At 41.1% G+C, this 20,435-nt stretch overlaps 1 pseudogene; it reads right to left on the bottom strand.

The window, feature by feature from the left end:
* Positions 1 to 17,414: 17,414 nt before the first annotated feature.
* LOC110580818 lies at positions 17,415 to 19,185 on the bottom strand (annotated as a pseudogene).
* Positions 19,186 to 20,435: the final 1,250 nt, after the last annotated feature.

Here is a 20,435-nt window from a genome sequence, read left to right as displayed (position 1 = left end):
GGAAGGCTAGAAGAAGAATTACAGTAGTGTGTTGATGGCAGTATATCAGAGTTCGTCTTTAGACTGAATGCTGGCTTCTCTTAGAAATGTGCAATATTCCCAGGCCACTTTTATCCCTAATATTCTTATACCTATATTTGATTTTTCTATATATTCCACCCAAACCAAGCTCTTTCTTTCAAAGTAGGAGATAGGGGTGAAATGTAAATATGTGAGTCTGACCTCTTACCTTACTCATTACTTCTCACAATCCTTCAAGCTGGATAGATTTCTGCTTTATTTTCCTTTACTAAAGGGCCTTTTCCTACAGCATATCCATCTCTAGATGGCATCTCATCCTTCTCCTCTCCCTAATCTGTAAAGGTTGGTGGGAGACAATGTAGATGGGCTTACGTATGAGGAAAGAGGCAATAATATTATCCCCATTACAACTTTATTAAAGCACTTACTAAAGTTTATTTTTTTCTCTTCCATACAACACCTGGTGCTCATCACAGCAAGTGTTCTAAAGTTTATTTTGGTGTAAGCTAGACTATGTACTTCCTAAGAACATGGACTTGTTATTTCATTCTCAATCCTTATGCCTATTATACTTTTGGCACATGATAGGCACAAATTAAATTTTGTTGAATGCAGAGCATGAATGCTTGAGTGCAAATGTAAACTAGTGTTATTATCAGCAAAAAGCCCGAGTTCTAATTGCAAAATTAAGATGATTATCCTGGGTTTGTAATGACTGTGGGCCACTACATTGAAAAGGTTTTTCTAACTAGCCAAATAAGGAATCCTTCATGTAGCCCCAGAAAAAAGTCTTGATACACTGAAGCCAATTATGTGAAGAAAGAGTTACCCAAGCTATTAAAACAAAGGTAACCTGACATCCCCAGCTTTTGTGGGACAGAACTCAGAGAAACACTAATAGTTTTAATGATTCCATGTTTGAAGTCTGAAGTTCTGTGAATGAGTCACCTTTAGCATATTTAAGTTTATTAACTCTTTTGCTTCTGGCAATTTATTTTTGGAAGCATCTTCCTTATGATCCAGTTGGGAAGTCTGGTGAGCAAGTGCTAGAGCCATGTCAGAGTTCTAGAATCAAAGGGACATGTAAGAAAGAACCGGCTTCCCCTGCTGTATTTCCCACTCATCCTACACACCTTTTTGTGTGGGTGGTTAAATTCCTACTGAGGAAAGGAACTCTGAAGTTTCTTGGAGGCAAGAGAAAGAATAGGGGAGGAACGTGTAGAGCTTGCTTTTTATAGCTAAATGTCTACCAATTGGGAGCATACTATGTCCTTCCTTCATTATAATTTAATCCAAGGCAGAGGAATGAGGCACTAGCAGAAAAGAGATGTAGGTTTCCCTCCAAAAGGGAAAATAAAATTCTACTTCAATTTTTCCTTTGTTGTGCTTCAGATTTCTCACTCTTTCTCTACTTTGGGGTGTTCAATCAAAAGTTTTCATGACAGCAGGGAATATGTATATCTTATTCACCATCTATCCCCAGATGCTTGTTCATGTAAATAAAATTTTAATATATTTATTCAATATAAAATTTTATTTTATTTTTTTAAAGATTTATTTATTAGAGAGAGAGAGAGAGAGAGAGAGCAGGTGCAGGGGCAAAGGAGAGGGAGAGAGAGAATCTCTAGTAGACTCCATGCTGAGTGTGGAACCTGATGCTGGGCTCAGTCTCCTGACCTTGAGATCATGACCTGAGCCAAAATCAAGATTGGATGCTTAACTGAATGAGCCATCCAGGTGTCCCCAATTTAAAATTTTAAATGAAGTATATATCCATGCATTTTTTTAAAGGCAAGCAGTAAAGAAGAGTATGAAATACAAGGTGTTTATCCCCACTTCCTTAGCCCTTTTCTCATTCCCATGCCCCCCAAACCACCAAACAATTCCTGGATGTATTTCTTCTGGTGATTGCCTTCATATTGATTTATCAGTTTTATATATCTTTGACTCTGCATTATAAAAGATGAGGACTCTATTTACCCTATCCCATCTCCCAACTCCCCCTATCAGGTCTCAGTTTTTATAGTTCTGTTACTTGGTTTGGACAAGTTCTGGTTGAATGGGTGAGTGCACAACCCAGTTTCCTTCTTCATTTCTTTACCCAAACGATGGTACCATGCTTTCTGTACCACGGGAAGCCAGCCCTCTGGCAAACAGTGAAAGAACTTCCCATGCTGTGCCATTGGGTTTTTGTGCTGGTAAAAACAAGCTCAGTGATCTCCTGGTTAATTGTAAATCAGTACCCTTCACAAAAACATCTGAGTTTTTTTTTTTTTTAAGATTTTATTTATTTATTTGAGAGAGAGAGAATGAGAGAGAGAGAACACATGAGAGGGGATAGTGTCAGAGGACGAAGCAGACCCCCTGCCGAGCAGGGAGCCCGATGCGGGACTCGATCCCAGGACTCCAGGATCATGACCTGAGCCGAAGGCAGTCGCTTAACCAACTGAGCCACCCAGGCGCCCAAAAACATCTGCGTTTTATCAGGTCTCAAAGCCATTAATTGAAGGGGGATGTCCTGACACTAGAACTTTAAAACATTTAGTCTTGCTCTTTAAATCCTCCAGGATGCCTTGTAGCTTGCTTCCTAGCGAGCTGCCCATTTACCCTGAGCAAGACAAAGACCGTGGAACTTATGTTCAGTGACTATGGATCATCAACTGTTTTTATTATGTCTGTTTTCTGAGGTTTTCTCTTTCGTTGTTGTCAGATGTATCAAAACAAAACATCTCCAGGAAAAAATATCAAAGGACCTAAAATTAATGTGTTATTTCAGACTTCTTCTACACCAGCAAAAGAACGTCCCTCTCTGACTAATGTCTGATAATACAAGCCTCGCAGGCCAGCCCCTTTAACGTGCTGATTTAGGGCTCATGCCCGTTTTCCTCTCTCCTCTTTTCATCTTTGTCTCTCTGATGCAATCAGCATGCTGGCCTTAGGCTCACCTCAGTTTTGTTTTATTTTTTAAGGAAAAAAACCTTTTGGTTTTTCAAGTGAGTTTAAGATTAAACTCTTCTCCTCTTTTACAACAGATTCTCTAAATCTTAGAGTTGGAAAGTTTTTATTGAACTTTTTGCCTTACAGTGGGTCACAGAAAAGTAGATTCTCATCAGTGATCTACTTTGGTAGCACCGTTTGACTCTCAGCCATGGTGATGTCCTAAGAAAAGCATACAACTCGGAATTGAAAAACCAGGTTTGAGCCCTTGATGTGCTGTTTACTTGCTGTGTGACTAGGGGTAGGTCACCTCAACTCTCTGAGCCACAGCTGTCCCAGCTAAAAAATGAAGATAATAACATAGTACTTAGCTCCCAGAGCTGTCGTGCTGGTGCTCAGTGGGTGCTCAATAAACTCATCTCAAACTTCCTGTGTCTACAATCAAGTTGTTGATCTTTTTCCTCATCCTGCTCTACCTCCAGTTCTTATCCCAGTCAATGGCAACCCGCATCTTCTAGTTCCTTCTGTCATGCTTAACACTTTCTCTGTCACCTCAGATCCAATACATCAAGTCTTCTTGACTCTGCCTTAAAAATATATTCCCAGTCTGATACCTTGGACCGCTTCCCCCACTGCCACCATTGTCCAAGACACCATCACCTCTCACCTAATTACTGCAATGGCCACCTAACTGGTCTCCCTATTCTGTCCTTGCTTGTTTAGGGTCTATTCGAGAGAGAGAGAATCCTTAAAAAAGGGAGTCTGATGATGTCACTTCTCCACTCAGACATAGCCATGATTTCTTGTTAAGGCTGATCTCCACCTGGCTCATACTGGAACTAGGTGCCAGTTGTTAAAATATTGAAATCCTTCCATCTCTATTGGTAGATAGTCTTTCCCCAAAGTCCCCTTTCCCTGATATTCCCCTTCAATTCACAAGGGGATCTCCCCAACAATGCACCAACTCAGGGGTAATGCTTGGCACTTCAGGGGGGCCTCTGGGATGCTGCTTCCATGCTCTGGCCGGATATCCGTGCTGATGGGTTGCTGTCTGTGTTGTATCTGCTGTTAAACATTGTGAACAACACCTGGGCTTGTCTCTCTTTCAAAATAAAAGCCAAGTCTCCACACTGATGGGATTCTTTGTTAACATTTTTTACTGCATGTTCCACTACTCCCAGGCTTGTTCATTCCACACAAGCCATGAATGCCTCTTGGCATTTCCTCAATCAAGCTAAGTATGCTCCTGCCTCAGGGCATTTGCACTTGTTCCTTCCTCTGCCAGTAATGCCCCTGCACCAGATACCCACCCATCTGACCAGCTCTTTTACCTCTTGCAGCTATCTGCTCAAATATCACCTTCTCAACAAGGCATTTTCTGACTGCCCTATGTAAAATAGAAACCCTGCCCTCTTGCCTACTGGTACATTCTAATTATTGTTCTCAATCATATTTTTTTTCTCCACAGCATTTGTCTCCATCTGACATGCTTTATATTTCACCTATTTATTTGTTTATTGTCTATCTCTTTTCTCCCCACCAACTAGAATGCAAATTCCTTCACTGCAAGAATTTTGTCTGTTCTGCTTACTGTCTTATCTCCAGTGCCTAGAACAGCATCTGACAAATAGTAAGTTCACAATACATTTTTGTGGAATGAATTAATTACTCAGTGCCTGGTTTTCTTATTTGAATAATACAGAAAATAATACATCCCAGATAAATTGTGAAGATTAAATAAATAATGAGAAAGTACCGTGTAAGGTATAAGGCCCTGAGTAAAGGTGAGCTGTCATCAGTCTCCCCTTGTTGATAAATATTTGTGGACCACAGGTACCATCCCTAACACTACTGCCAACAATAGTCTCCATGTTTGAATAATCTCTAAATATTCTGCCCTGGTGTCCTGGGTGTCACAGCGCTGAATGGCCTGTGGTACTGCATGTTCCCTAAATCCTGAGTAGACCAGAGAGCCTTCCCAAGGCATCAGGACAAGTTGTGTGGGTCAGCGGCCATGGCAAGCACATGGCACATTTTTACTAGTCTTTAATGCTTCCCCCGTGGGCACATGCAGGGGTGGGGGACAGTGTCAGCAGACATTTGTACTCTGGTACTTGCATCAGTAAGCCCTGTAAAGGGAAGATAAAGCAGAAGAGGAAAGAGTAGACACCTGCTTTATTCTCCATGTCTGGGAAGAGAAGTCCCATAGTAATAATAGGTTGAGTATATGGCAATGTCTTTACAACTTCACAGGAATGTTTTTAAAATTTAAAGATTTGCTTCAGGAGACCTTTTAGAGACATGATTAAGGATCATGGGGAAAGCAGGCAGGGAGCTTTGGATTGAATCCCCATCCATTGAACTCTATTATCCATTCTCATGTCTTTAAAAACAAACAAGCAAACACAGCACACACACAGAGTGAGGTGTACTGTGTATTTGGAGTCTAGAATGTAGGCCTTGTTCTCGAGGTAAACCAAAGTAAACCCACTGAAAGCACACCCTTCCCTAGAACCTCACATCCCCTTTAATTCAAAAAAGAGAGCTGGCATCTTCACTATCGTCTTAGAATAAAAAAAGGGAAAGGTAAAACACTCTTACTAAAGTTATCGAGAGTAGCCTGCCTTGTTACAGGTTCCTTTCTCCCTCTGTACCTGAGGAAATGAGGGATTTTGGCATCTGTCCTGAATCAATCCTAAATTTGTGGCAAAACAACGTGATCCTGGAGATTAGAAGGTGAGTCTTGCCTCCCAGACCATTATCACAGGGACTAGACCCCACCACTACTACGCATGCATGCACATTTGAGATAGGTATCCTTTCGCCAGTTGTAAGATAAATATTTAATTCTGTAAGGGTCGGAGTCTTTAGGTTTGCACAATGATACATAGCTTTAAGTTAGTGGAAAATAATTTTGGAAGGCAGATCTTGGTTTCCATGTCATAAAAATATTTCTCTCTAGTATTTTGTCCTGACAGCTCAAACAAATATAATATGAGAATGCTACCTGTGGCTTATTTTTTTTCTTTTGGTTTCTAATGCTGAATTTATAATCTTCTCTAACTTTGTGCGACCACACATATTTAAAATTCCTGTATCAATTTGATTCGCTGCCACATTTCCTTCTGTGTAGAAAAGGAAGTTACAGACCTCAAATGGCTTTTACATTGTCTGCATGATAAGTACACTATACATATGGGATATCAGATGCTTCATTTCAAGGCTGCTCTTGACATTGCTGCTGTTAATGAGTCTTCCATTTGGGAATATTTCCATTCCATACCAAAAAACTATTGAAGGGGTGAAGGAAAGTGGTGAAAACGGGCCCTCCACAGATGCCAGCAAGTTTCCCAGTTGGCTGGGATCACTACGTCATTCCAAAAGGGATGACTGGAGGGTAGGAGTTGGGGGGTGGGGTGGGTAGAAATAAAAACAAATTTTGGCAGACCCAAGTTTAGAAGAAAAACAATACTTTCACCGAATTTAGCCTCTGCTCTCTGTCACAGAAAATTATAATAAGTACAAGAGAATTGCATTCAATTTTGGTCAAGTATTATTCTTGGAATATGCATTAGTCAGAGTTGGCCTCATTAGGAGGGCACTTTTTGAACAGCTCTGTAGTGGTTCACAAAGCATGCAGACTCCTGAGAGGGTGTGATTCGAAGTTTAACAAGCTTATTTCACGTTCGAGAACATTTACATCTCAAACCAGGACTCAGACCAGGGCTGATCCTGGACCTTTACATGACCAGAAGTAGAGCAAAGTGCATTGATATATAAACATGCAGTAACATTATCAGAACTGCCACGGCCCATTAATTACAAACCTATCTATTGACACCACAGCTCGTAGACAGCCTTCTTCCCCCCTCCCCTTCTTCTAAGTCAACAAATGAACCTACGAATGCATTGAATTCACATACCAGTGCACACTGAAGCACATGTTTTTATTTTGCTTCCCTATTTATAATCTTTATTTTGAAAACAACAATTGTGGTTTGGATTTACTTTGAGGCTGAATGTTATACATGTGAAGGCTCATAATACTCTTTTCTGGAGGCTCTCGGAGCATTTTTGGCCGTGTTGTCTGCTTTGCCATCATCACATCAGTGTAGAGTAAGTATAACATACATTTCCAAACACACTTAATGGATGAAGAAAATGAAAGGTAGGAGATTAAGCAGTTTGCCCAAGCTAACAGGAAGATTTGGGGGTATTTGGTGGAGTTACAACTAGGCTGCAGAGTAGATCCAGAGAGGTATGGACGAAACTCTTACCTACTTTTCACCCAGAGCAGAAAGACTAAGCAAAATTAAACCTTTATCGTATCCTGTATCTTGATACTACGACAAATTCAGAAATGTGGTAACCCAGAGCAGAGAAGCCAAAAGCTCAGAAAATATCAAATCCATTTGCCTGGAGGAGGTGCTTGGGGGAGGATGCAGGAGCCCTCACCCAAGAGCAAAGATATTTCCAGCTGGTTTGGGCTTCTCCCTAAAAACATTGCTGTTGCCCTTTACTTCTACAAAGCAAACAGAGAAACGCTCACACTAGGTGCTGCCAAGCTGTTTATGTCTTCAAAACTGGTGCCGATTTCAACCCTAGCACAGAGGCCCTTTCCTCAGTGACTACTTAGAGAAAAAAGCTTGACCTCGTTGAGATCACTTGAACTTCTGTCCAGATTTGAGGAGTGTACGTAAGCTTACTTAAAGCTTTTCGGGTCCCTCTGAGGTGGCAGAGAGAATATCAGTGAAGCTGGGTTCCTTCCCTCGTGCTGATATACACAGCCTTTCTCACAGGATTCTAGCATTCTCGCCTTTGGCCCAAGCCACGACGTGCCCAGGTGTGTGTAACTCAGCACTAAAATTAACATCTATGAACCCTTTCAGACCTCGCATATTCGCGTTCACTTTTATTTTGGTAATTAGGTTTCAGGCAGGTTTTTATTTCTTTTGAACCAAGTCATCTAGCCCCTAGTTTTCATCAAAGAATCTTGGTTAACTTTGATTTTTAATTCTCAGACACCCAACTCGTTGAACCACCCATCCTGACTCAATACCCTGCTATTTTATTCCATATAAGGCCTTGAAATGTACTCACCTTACTCAGTGAAAATCCCTCCGGGATGGGGAGCTGCCAGCACATTAGAAATATGATCTAAAGTCGCTCTGCCTGAGGTTGGTTTTATCCAGGTTAGAAGATATCAGGTATAAAATGAGAAAAAAACATGATCTCCCAGCACTTATCAGACCATCTTCTTATAAGACTTTTTCTTGTTTAGTTTTTTAGTTCATTTCTTGGTTTTTCTGGAAAAAATGCTGCAGTTATGTTGCTCACGCAGCCAAAAATCTGCACTTAATTGGCACATAAAAAAATAGCAGACAGGAAGTCTATTTCCTCACAGAGAGAGATTGTGGTTTACGGACTCTGTGCAAAGCCAGTGCATTAATTTATTTTTTAATGCACTCCTGGTGAGCTGTCTCTGGCACCCCAAAAGCTGTTTGAGTGCCCACCAGAAGCAGTATCAGCCCAGGTAGAGCTACTTGATTCCCAAACATTAGTTTAATCTGGGTTTGATTTTGAATCCATCTTCAGGTCTTGAATTTTTCTGGATGCTAGAGAAATCAAGAATGTAATATTTGTGTATGTGCTAAGAAAGTTATACGTATTTGTGAGAGAGACCGCAGCATCCCCCAAGCAGGGCTGCGTGGACGCTCCATGAGTTCTGGGAAAACATTTAAGTGGCCTGGGTAACTTTCCGTGCACACACCCTCCATCCATTCCCCGTAGGAGCCGCAGAGCTTCCCGAGGTCTATCAAGTTACAAAGGGAAAGGAAGCCTTTATCAGAAAGTTTGAAGATGCTTCCTTTTCCAGTTGTCTTTCCATCTCCTTAGCCCTACCCTTTACATTGTTCCTTTGTCATGAATCCCAACTGTATTGGAGTCATAAAAATCACATTTCTAAGAAGACTGAGGAACTCTCATGGAGTTTTAGAGCCCAGCATCCCATGGACAGATGAGGAAAGGGAGACAAAAAGGAGTTCGTGATTTTCTTTCTTTCCGAAGACACGGGGCTCATGTAGGAGAGGCAGGACTAAAACCTGATGTTTCCCCTGACACCACGCTGCCTTTCTGTGTGAGTGGAAAAATAAAAATGAAACTACTGTTCTCTTGTCACTTGGTTTGAGCCGTAAGACAGGGTACATTTGGTTCTAGCCACTTTCTATCTGCTTGTCTTGGGCACAATGCCCCATAACTTGGAAAAATTATATAAGCCCCAATTCTTTCCTAGGGCATGTGAGAAACTGCCATTTGTTTTTAGCAACCTAGTGTCATAAAGTTAGTGTGGGCCTAATCCTACTTAAAAGTTAAATGAGAGCTTTTGTGTAATTGCCTTGCCTTTTAATTCAGACTAAGCCACAGGTAATCAAGTCTCTCCCTAATACCCTGGCTTTATAGGAACCCAAACCCATTGGTTTATACAGGTATCACTGGCTTCAAACTGCAATTCTCTAATGCTCATGGTCAACTCAGTCCCTGGAGGGGATTTACGTCATGCTGGTGTTTTCACATAGTGCTTTGTCTGGGACTAATTTTGACACTTTGCCTGCCAGAGAAGATAAAACTTGGGGTCTTTTTTCAGTCGTTGCCCCATCCAGATTCGGCTGGGCACTTCATCAAGAGGATCAGAGAGCTTAGACGCAGTCTCAGTTTCTCAAACTTGTCTCTGATTCTTTGGCTCTGTCTTCAAAGGAGTAAACCAAACAGGAAAGAAACTATTGCATATGGTCATGGCTGGATGTATTTTGATTTTGTACTTTTTCCTCCTTTGGTGTTTATAGAGGGGAATCATGTGTGGGGCTCAATATCTCTGCTAGCTGATTTGGGGATTTGGGGGTGGGGAGTAGTGCTCCCTTACTTCTTTTTTTTTTTTTTTTTTAAAGATTTTATTTATTTATTTGACAGAGAAAGACACAGCGAGAGAGGGAACACAAACGGGGAGTGGGAGAGGGAGAAGCAGACTCCCTGCTGAGCAGGGAGCCCGATGCGGGACTCGATCCCGGGACTCCAGGATCATGACCTGAGCCGAAGGCAGTCGCCTAACCAACTGAGCCACCCAGGCGCCCAGTGCTCCCTTACTTCTAATAGGAATGACGGTTCTGGATGTTCTTGGATTGTTCTGTCCTGATTTGGTGCTATCTCATATAGAAAGGGAAAACTAATGATACTTATTATCATTTATTATCAAGTTTCCACTACCCCTCAGGGCTGGTTCTAGAGTCTTCATCTATATTATCTCATCTTCCAAATCACTGTAGAGGGTAGGTTTCTTTATCTTCATTTTATAGGTGAAGGGAGAAAAAATCTAGTTCTTTCCCATCACCCTCAGGATAAAGTCCAAATCTCTTAACAGGAAGAATCAGGAAAATGTCGTGGTTAAGGGTATAAACTGTACGGCTAGGCTGCCTGCCTCTGAATCCCAGATCTGCCGCTTCCTAGTGGTGCTAACTCACTCAGGCAAGTTCTTCAAGTTTTCTGTGCCCCAGTTACTGCATCTGTACATGGAGACAGAACCTTATGTGGTTGTTAGAGAGTTGATTATTAATAAACTTAAAGTGCTTAGAATAATGCCTGGTGCATAGTTCTAAATGTTAGCTAATATGATTATCACCACCACCACCATCATCATCATCATCATTCCTTTTGGTAACAGGAATGTTGAATGAGACTTTATTATCTCAGGTTTTGGCTAAAGTTGGGAGTACTAGCTGAAAAGTACCCTGATATTTTAAAGAGGAGCTCCTAGATACATTTTTATAGGACTTACTGACATATAGCTCAGTGGTCCTGATTCTATCACCCCCAACACCACTTACGCAGAGAAAAGACTGGAAATTCAAGAACACTTTGAAGTGGAGAATTCACAGGATCAGTATGTTTTCTTTTTTCTTTTCTATTCTTTCTTCTTCTTCTCCTCCTCCTCCTCCTCTTCCTCCTCCTTCTTCTTTTTTTTAAGAATTAGTATGTTTTCAATCTAGTGGGTAGAGCTGTGATATTTCCCTAAAACAAGTAATTGGCTTTAAACAGTGTGAGCTCCCTGGGGCGCCTGGGTGGCTCAGTTGGTTAAGCGACTGCCTTCGGCTCAGGTCATGATCCTGGAGTCCCGGGATCGAGTCCCGCATCGGGCTCCCTGCTCGGCAGGGAGGCTGCTTCTCTCTCTGACCCTCCCCCCGTCTCATGTGCTCTCTCTCTCTCTCTCAAATAAATAAATAAAATCTTTAAAAAAAAAAAAAAAAAGGTTAAACAGTGTGAGCTCCCTGAAAGGAGACTGGGACCTTTACCTCACCTGGAGGCTTGCTATGCTGGGGCATCTGTAGGTTGTTCTGGCATTGGCCCTGGATCAGAGTGTGAAGAGAAGATTCTGGGAAGTCTGACAACCTGGTGAACAGAGAGATTCCTGCTTGCTTCTTCCCCAGTGGATTCTTTTTTTTTTAATTCCAGTAGAGTTAACTGGAAGTTAATGTGTTACAGTGTTAATGTTAGTTTCAGGTGGACAATATAGAGATTCAACAATTCCATACATCACCCAGTTCTCATCACGACAAGTGCACTCCTTAATCGCCTTCACCTATTTCACCCATCTCCCACTCCACTCCTCTCTGGTAATCATTGGTGGTTCTCTATAGTTAAGAGTATGTTTCTTGGTTTGTGTCTCTCTCTCTCTCTTTTTCCTTTGCTCTTTTGTTTTGTTTCTTAAATTCCACATATGAGTGAAACCATATATTATTTGTATTTCTCTGGCTTTTTTTCGCTTAGCATAATACTCTCTAGCCTCATCTGTGTCATTGAAAATGGCAAGGTTTCATTCCTTTTCATGGCTAAATAATATTGTGTGTGTGTGTGTGTGTGTGTATACGTATATATACACACACATGTATACATATCACCTCTTCTTTATCCATTCATCTATTGATAGACACTTCAGTTGCTTCCATAGTTTGGCTATTGTAAATAACACTGCTATAAACATAGAGGTGCATGTGTCCCTTTGAATTAGTGTTTTTGTATTTTTTGGGTAAATACCCAGTGGTGCAATTACTGGATCGTTTCCCTGGTGGATTCCTAAGGAGCAGCCCTCATTGGTAGGGTGAGGAAAGACACAGTTTCATGTGGTGAGGACCCGTGAGCTTCCTGTGGGTCCGGTGGATGCCTTGAAAGCTGGATAGGTTTTGATCATCTTAATATACTCAGCCCTGGGGGAGGACTGTCAACATTGGGAGACTGGAGGTATATGGCCAAGGTCAAAGAGAAGGTGACAGGAGTGGGCTGGAAAGTTCACTAATTATGTGAACTGTGGCTGTGGAGTCCCATGAAGAATCTACATCTCTGCCCCACGAAAGAGCCAGTGTCTGAAAGCCCATGATAGCCAGCCAGTCAGCACTAGTGTTCACTCTGAAGGAACTACAATATCAGGACCAGTTAGGTTAAAATATATACTTTTATTTGTATTTCTCTGTGCTCCTCTTCCTCTTCCCTGACCCTAAAAGGACAGTAGATGAAGAGGGAAAGAAAAGACCATGATACCTTATCCAATGCAGATCACCAAGCCACATCTCAGGCCACTTGGAAATTGAAATTTTAATTTAGATTTAACAAGACTTTTTGCTGTCTAAAAAAGTGAGTCCTAATTAATGAAATTAAGTTGTTGTTTTAGCAAAAAAGTAATCTAAATGTTATGAACTCTGCTTGAAAGATCATCAAGGAGCAGGGAGGGAAGGGAGTATGCAGCAGAATGTGTTTGAATTCTTAATGTGAGCAACTATATATTTTTAGTAACTTGCCCAAGACTACACAGCTTAAATGGCAGAATTTGAAAATGAACCCATGTATGATTACCAATGCCTTGGTATTTTTGCTACATGAAATTTCCCCTGAAATTTTATGGTAAAATTAACCAGAAAAATTCTGTTAAAATGTACTACAACTCATAAAAGCCTGGCTAAATTTGCATAACCTATTCAAAATGCCTTATAGAAATAAGCAGGGGCAATTAAAGTGTTTTGGCAGCCCCTTAACATTTAAGGTTTGGTACCTTAGGGAGGAATATCCAATCAGAGAAGAAGGACACTAGAATGACATCACAGCTAAGAAATATATATACATATATATGTGTATGTATATATAGACACACACATATAATACATATGCGTGTGTATGTATGTATATGTATATACTCATATACATTTATAAAAACTGTAGAATAAAAGAATTGTAGGGACATGGAGGCTCTAGTCAAACTTGTTATTTTAAAGATGAAGAAACTATTCCTAAAGAAGTGAAGCTGTTTCCTTAAAGTCTCAAGAGATTAAGTGGCAAAATCTTTATTCCAGGTCAGTTATTTCCCCAGTTCATGCAGCTTAGGTGCTGGGCAGAGCCAGGGGAGATGTGTTTCTGGGCAAGGTACCACAGAAGAACTCCTTTCTAAAGTCCTGGGTGTGACCTCTCACCCTCAGGTGGACGCATGGAACCTTAGTGAAAGGAAGCAGACTTAGATGTAGAGTTGGGTTGAAAGAGTGATCGATCGTTCTTGGCCCACACAGACTTGAGTCAACATTTCCTTGTGGACCTAAGGATAGCTTGGAATACTGTGGCCCTACAACCAGGAGCTGAGCCTGTGGCTAGGATTAAGTGGATCACCCTCTTTTGACAGATGAGTGGGCTACAATTTAACACCCTTGTCAACATGGGGCAGAAAAGTGGCAGAGAGTCTCCACTACAAAGGAGTCTTTCCTTGGGGAATCTAAGTGGCACTGAGGTCCTTATAAAGACCAGAACGTTTAGTCTTAAAATCTGTATCAAGACCAGAACCTTTGCTGTGATTACTCACACATGCAGCTGAGCAGAAACAAATGGGTCTGGAAGGCATTCTTACAATTATAAAGGAATTGTATTGCCAGAGAAGCCAGAAAACCAGCCTGCCACAACCAGTGACAAATCAGCCTGACTTCTGGATCTATAAATCAACATCGACAAGAAGTCGAGTGTGGAAGTTGTGGTGGCCCCAAGGAAGTATACTCTCCAGTGTCTGCTCCAGAGGCAGCCATGGGAGACAAGGGACAAAAGAAATCCTCTCAGAGAGCTAAAGCCATAGCTGCCAGATGGGTTGACTGAAGGACTCACACCATCGGCAGGACAGGAGTTTGCACAGTTCCTTTCCAAGAGGACTTGATCATTCTCATAGATTGATGACAGCTGTGTGCTTCTCATTTTCCCTTTTCCAGTGGGAGTTTTATTTCTGTCATCCTGTCCCTACTCCTTAATTTTTATATTGGGTATTCAGGGACAGATGATTTGTCTGTTAATTATAGACCACCATTTTATAAAGAGCCACATGAGGATCCTTGATGTAGAGGGCTGATCTCATCCAGAGAATCCTCAATCTTGACCTAGATGCAGGAAGTGGATGAGGCTTAGGGATTGTATTACTTGGGAAGGGATGAGGGTATTCTCTGTGGAGAATGAATAATACAAACATGTTCAAAGGGATGGAATGTGGCCAAGATTATCCACTGTCCCTCAAGATCTGTCCTTTGCCCCCATGTAGATGGGGTGGCTATGTGAAGTTCCACCTAATGGGTTATGCGCAGAAGCAAAGAACAAAATTTCATACACATGTCTCCCTTAATGGAGGGGACATGTTCTTCCTCCTTTCTCCCACCCATTGCTTGGAATGTGGATGTGATGAGGAGCTACCCAGGACCTTGCAGACAGAGAACACTGTAGCAATGGTGGATCTGTAAGGCAGAGAACCCAAGTCCTTGGACAATCTTGTGAAGACGGGGACTGCCTGCCTTTGGACAGTTACATGAGAAACAATTTTCTATTTTCTTTATGCAACAGGTATTTGGGGCCTCTGTTTCATAGAGCCAAATTTTTATCCTTTCACTCATGCTTACTTTAATACAACCCTTAATACATGCTGCCAAGGAGTTTACAATTCAGACCTTTCTTTCAATCCTTAAACGCTAAGACCAGTTCCTATACATTTTGGACTAAACAATATAAAGCTAAAATGTAAACCTTATGAGGTCAGAGATCTTGTGTGCCTTGTTCATCACCACTGTATTCCTGGTACATGGTGGGCACTCAGTCTTTGTTCCTTTGCTCCATGCTCATAAATGATCATTTAATTAACCAACTCAGACATGTTTATTAAGTACCCAGTATGTGTGAGATTCTGTGTTTGGAGATCAGAAGAAGGAGGAAGAGGAGGAGAAAGAGGAGGAGAAGGAGTATTATCACTTACTCAGTACTGAGCATCGCTCCAAGTGTTTTACACAGTATTTGTACATATAATCCAAATCATAAACCAACAAAGCAGCCTCTGTTATCATCCCCATTTACATATCAAGAAATCAAGGTACTGAGAACTTAAGTGACTTTCCTAAGGTCACACAGATTACGAAGGGAGTATCTGGGGCTAGAAACCTGGCAGTTTGCCCTGGAGCCTCCCCTCCTAAGCATAGCATTCTCCTGCCTTTCCAAAGAGTAGGAGGCATCATTCTTCCCATTAAACAGTTAATCGAATTTCCAAAGACCATAATCTCTCTAATGCATGTTCTGGAAAATGAAAGTTCATATTTGAAAATCACAAAGCCCATTTTAGACAAAAAGTATTATGTGTTTTGTTTAAATAGCAATTATTTTGTCAGATAAGTAATAGAGCTCCCCAAAGGGGTAATTTTAATGCAATGGAGTTGACTTTCTAGTACACAAACCTATTTTCTAATTTTACAAACCAACAATTTAATTTCCTGGTCATTAAAAAAAGGAAATTTTAGAGTCTTTACTAATTGTTTAATAATAGTTTTGGCAAAATTAGAATACCATTTCTTCTTTTGATAACTACTCTTTATATAAACCAAGTAAAGGAATAATTCCCTTCCAAAAATAATGTCCAACATAATATAAAAAGGCATATAAAGAATAATTACTTTCTTTAATAAATTAAAAAGGATTTTTGAGAAAGATAAATATAGTTGCTCAAAGTAAAATTCTCACATGAAAGACGAGCTGCTAAATATAAAACAGTTTATAAACTAGATGGAATAAAAAGGAAGTAGGAGACAAAGTGCTTATATTCAGAGGGCTTAAAATCAACTAGACAGTTTCCATCATGTAAGTGCTCCCACCATGGCCTATCTGAAGCTACCAATGTGAGGTCACTGGACAGAGTTGGGAAGAGAGGCACACAATTGGGGTCCATGGCTCATATGAGCAGGCTCCAGGGCACCACTGGCTCATGAGACAACCACCACATTTCAGATACACAAACGATTCTGTGTCTGGTGTTGTGCTACACATTTGAACAGGGACTACAAGTAGAATGTACCCAGGACTGTAAGAGTAAAAATGTGTGATGCAAATTCAGAGAAGCATCTCCTGAGCAGAGGGATGTGGAAGAAAGGTAAAGCAGGCTTTGTCTTCCAGGAGCTTAGGAGAACAAGACAAGCACACACGAAGCATTGCTAGTGCCACATGCAGACAGTATTACTGAACAGTGCCCGTTGCACATTTCAGGTGCTCAGTCAAATGCATCGTAGTCCCAAATGAATATGAAATGCAAGCCACAGTCCTTCCTGTATAGAAACGCCAACCATCATTGGCATTTAAAATAAAAAGGATAGTTTTTATTTTTAGAGTTCATTAAGTACCTGTTTTAATTAGTTTAGCCTCTCTGCCTTTGCACTGTCAGAACTTGTGTTATTGTTTCTTTCATCTACCTTCTCCCACTCCAGAGGTGGTAAAACTGGTGTAGAAACTTCTTTTTTTTTTTTTTTTTTTTTAAAGATTTTATTTATTTTTTTAGAGAGCGAGTGAGAGAGAAACAGCATGAGAGGGGAGAGGGTCAGAGGGAGAAGCAGGCTCCCCGCTGAGCCGGGAGCCCGATGTGGGACTCGATCCCAGGACCCTGGGATCATGACCTGAGCCGAAGGCAGACGCTTAACCATCTGAGCCACCCAGGCGCCCTGGTGTAGAAACTTCTTGATCTGGTTTAGAGAGACAAAATCTAGATCCCTATGGATTGGTTTTGAGAGTTACCATCTGAGTTAATCTGGGCCCTTTACAGTTACACCTTCTACCTTCAGTGTGAGAGCAGAGGTGGAGACTACTGAAAGACTCAGAAGGATAACAATTGAACAATTGTGATTTGCAAAATGTCTTCAGGGATCACTTAAATGTACAGCCATACCTCGGAGATATTGCAGGTTTGGTTCCAGACTACTGCAATAAAATGAATATTACAATAAAACAAGTCAAATGAATGTTTTAGTTTCTCCGTGCATATAAAAGCTACGTTCACACTCCACTGTAGTCTACTAAGTGTGCAATAACACTACGTCTGAGAAAACAAGGTATATACCTTAATTAAAATGCTTTATTCCTAAAAAATGCTAACCATCAACTGAGCATTCAGAGAGTTGTAATCGTTTTGCTGGGTCTTGCCTTGATGTTCATTGCTGCTGACTGATCAGGATGGTGATTGTGGAAGGTCAGGGTGTCTGTGGCAATTTCTTAAAATAAGACAATGAAGTTTGCCTCATTGATGGACTTTTCCTCCCATAAACTTTTGTCTGTAGCACATGATAGCATGTGATAGCATTTTACCCACAGCAGAACTTCTTTCAGAATTGGAGTCAATCCCCTCAAACCCTACGCTTCTTTATCAATTAAGTTGATTACCATTCTAAATCCTTCTTGTCATTTCAACAGTCTTCACAGCATATTCGCCAGGAGTAGATTCCACCTCAGGAAACCGCTTTCTCTGCTCATGTGTAAGAAGCAACTCCTCATCCATTAAAGTTTTATCATGAGATGGCAGCAATTCAGTCCCAACTTCAGTCGCCAATTCTAGTTCTCTTGCTATTCCTACCACACCTGCAGTAACTTCCTCCACTGAAGTCTTGAGCTCCTCACAGTCATCCTCGAGGGTTGGAATCAACTTCTCCCAAACTCCTGTTCGTGTTGGTATTTTGACCTCTCCCCATGAATCAGGAATGTTCTTAATGGCATCTAAATGGTGAATCCTTCGCAGAAGGCTTGCAGTTGACTTTGCCCAAATCCATCAGAAGAATTGCTACTTACGGCAGCTGTAGCCTTATAAAATGTACTTCTTAAATAATAAGAGTTGGAAGTCAAAATAACTCCCTGATCCATGGCTGCAGAATGGATGTTGTGCTAGCAGGCACATTGTACATTGCACGTTTGTACATTGGACACGTGCGTCTCCATCAGAGTTCTTGGGTGACTGGGTGCATTGTCAATGAGCAGTAATATTTTGAAAGATATCTTTTTTCCTTCCTGTGCAGTATGTCTTAACACTGGGCTTAAAATATTCAGTGAACTATGTTGTAAACGGATGTGCTGTCATCCAGGCTTAGTTGTTTCATTGATGGAGCACAGGCAAAGTAGATTTAGCATAATTTTTAAGGGCCCTAGGATTTTCAGAATGGTAAATGAACGGTGTCTTCAACCTCAGGTCACCAACTGCATTGACCACTAACAAGAGAGTCAGTCTATCCTTTGAAGCTTTGAAGCCAGGTGTGGACTTCTCTTCTCTAGCTCTGAGAGTCCAAGATGGCATCTTCTTCCAATAGAAGGCTGTTTTGTCTACACTGAAAATCTGTTGTTTGGTGTAGTCACCTTCATTAATGATCTTACTAGACCTTCTGGGTAACTCACTTCAGCTTCTGCATCAGCACCTGCTGCTTCACCTTGCCCTTTTATGTTATGGAGACGGCTCCTTTCTTCAAACCTCATGAACCAACCTCTGCTAACTTCACACTTTTCTTCTGTGGCTTCCTCACCTCTCTCAGCCTTCATAGAATTGAAGAGAGTTAGGGTCTTGCTCTGAATTAGGCTTTCGTTTAAGGGAAGGTTGTGGCTGGTTTGATCTTCTATCCAGACCACTGAAACCTTCTCTACATCAGCAATAAGGCTGTTATGCTTTATCATTCATGTGCTCACCAGAGTAGCATTTTTAATTTCCTTCAAGAAATTTTCCAGTGCATTCACAACTTGGCTAACTGTTTGGTGCAAGAGGTTTAGCTTTTGGCTTATCTCGGCTTTCAACACGACTTCCTGACTAAGCTTAATCATTTCTAGCTTTTGATTTAGAGCGTGAGATGTGCGACTCTTCTTTTCACTTGAATACTTACAGGCCATTGTAGGGGTTGTTAAGTGTCTAATTTCAATACTGTGTCTCAGGAATAGGGAGGCCCGAGGAGAGGGAGAGAGCTGGAAAAACAGCTGGTCAGTGGAGCAGTCAGCACACACCAGTTATCAATAAAGTTTGCTGTCTTGTGTGGGCACAGTTTGTAATGCTCTAAAACAATTACGACAGTTACATCAAGGATCACTCATCACAGATCACCGTCCGTAAGAAATAGAGTAATGAGAACATTGGAAATATTGCAGGAATTACCGAAATGTGACACAGGGACACGAAGTGAGCAAATGCTGTTGAACAAATGGGGTTGGTAGACTTGCTTGATGCAGGGTTGCCACGACCTTCAATTTGTAAAAAACACAGTATCTATGAAGTGCAATAGCCTGTACTGGGATTTATGTATCGTGGTCAGTACTCTACTTAGTTTAGCAATGCAATTTTTCGTGTGTGGCAAACAGGCAAGGAGTAATACGTCATAGCTTTCTTCATCTATAAGGAATCCAAGGTTTCACCAAGTCTCTTTTTGCTGCAATTCTAGTATTTCCTTATGGCTCTATAGAAAAGGATGACGAAAAGACAAAAGGAACAGCAATTTATTAAAACAAAACTCAGAAACTCTGCCCTCAACTTTTCAGTTAGGCTCGTGTCATAGCAGCTCTTGGACTCAGTGACCACACCCTTTGACATGATCTCCATGCTTTAATGGAAGAGAGTGTTCAGCTTTCCTGGGCGCTGTTGGCCCTGACAAGAGTCCATCTGATGTTTTGGAAATGCAATAGTGCTGTGAGTGAAAGAGTGAAAAACCAGGGAGCAAGACTAGAAGCTGCTTGATCAGCTGCCCCTTTCACCTGAGATCTTCCTTCCAAAGTTACACTTGGAGATTCATAGACAATGTCTTTTAAAGACGGCTATCACCACCACCCCATTTTCCAACTTGTAGGGCCTTCAGCTCTTTTCCACTATCCCAGTAGAGATGTGAACAAATTCATTTTCTTCTCAGTTCACTAGAGACACCATCGAAATTGTTCTAAAAGTACATGTGCAGTAACCTTTTGCCTACTCCACCTAAATAGTAGCTGCTGTATTAAAAGATAATGATTTAGAGAAATTATTGGCAAATTTAAAATTCATCAAAATGTGAGTTTTCCAGCACAGATTTCTTATCAAAACCTATTTAATGTCTGTTCCACTTTAGTTTATCTGGAACATTTAACAGGGCACTCAGGTTTTAGCCTCTTTTCTCAAC

This window comes from Neomonachus schauinslandi, chromosome 5 (assembly GCF_002201575.2).
Source record: "Neomonachus schauinslandi chromosome 5, ASM220157v2, whole genome shotgun sequence".
NCBI lineage: Eukaryota > Metazoa > Chordata > Mammalia > Carnivora > Phocidae > Neomonachus > Neomonachus schauinslandi.
This window is presented reverse-complemented; position numbering and strand designations above follow the sequence as displayed.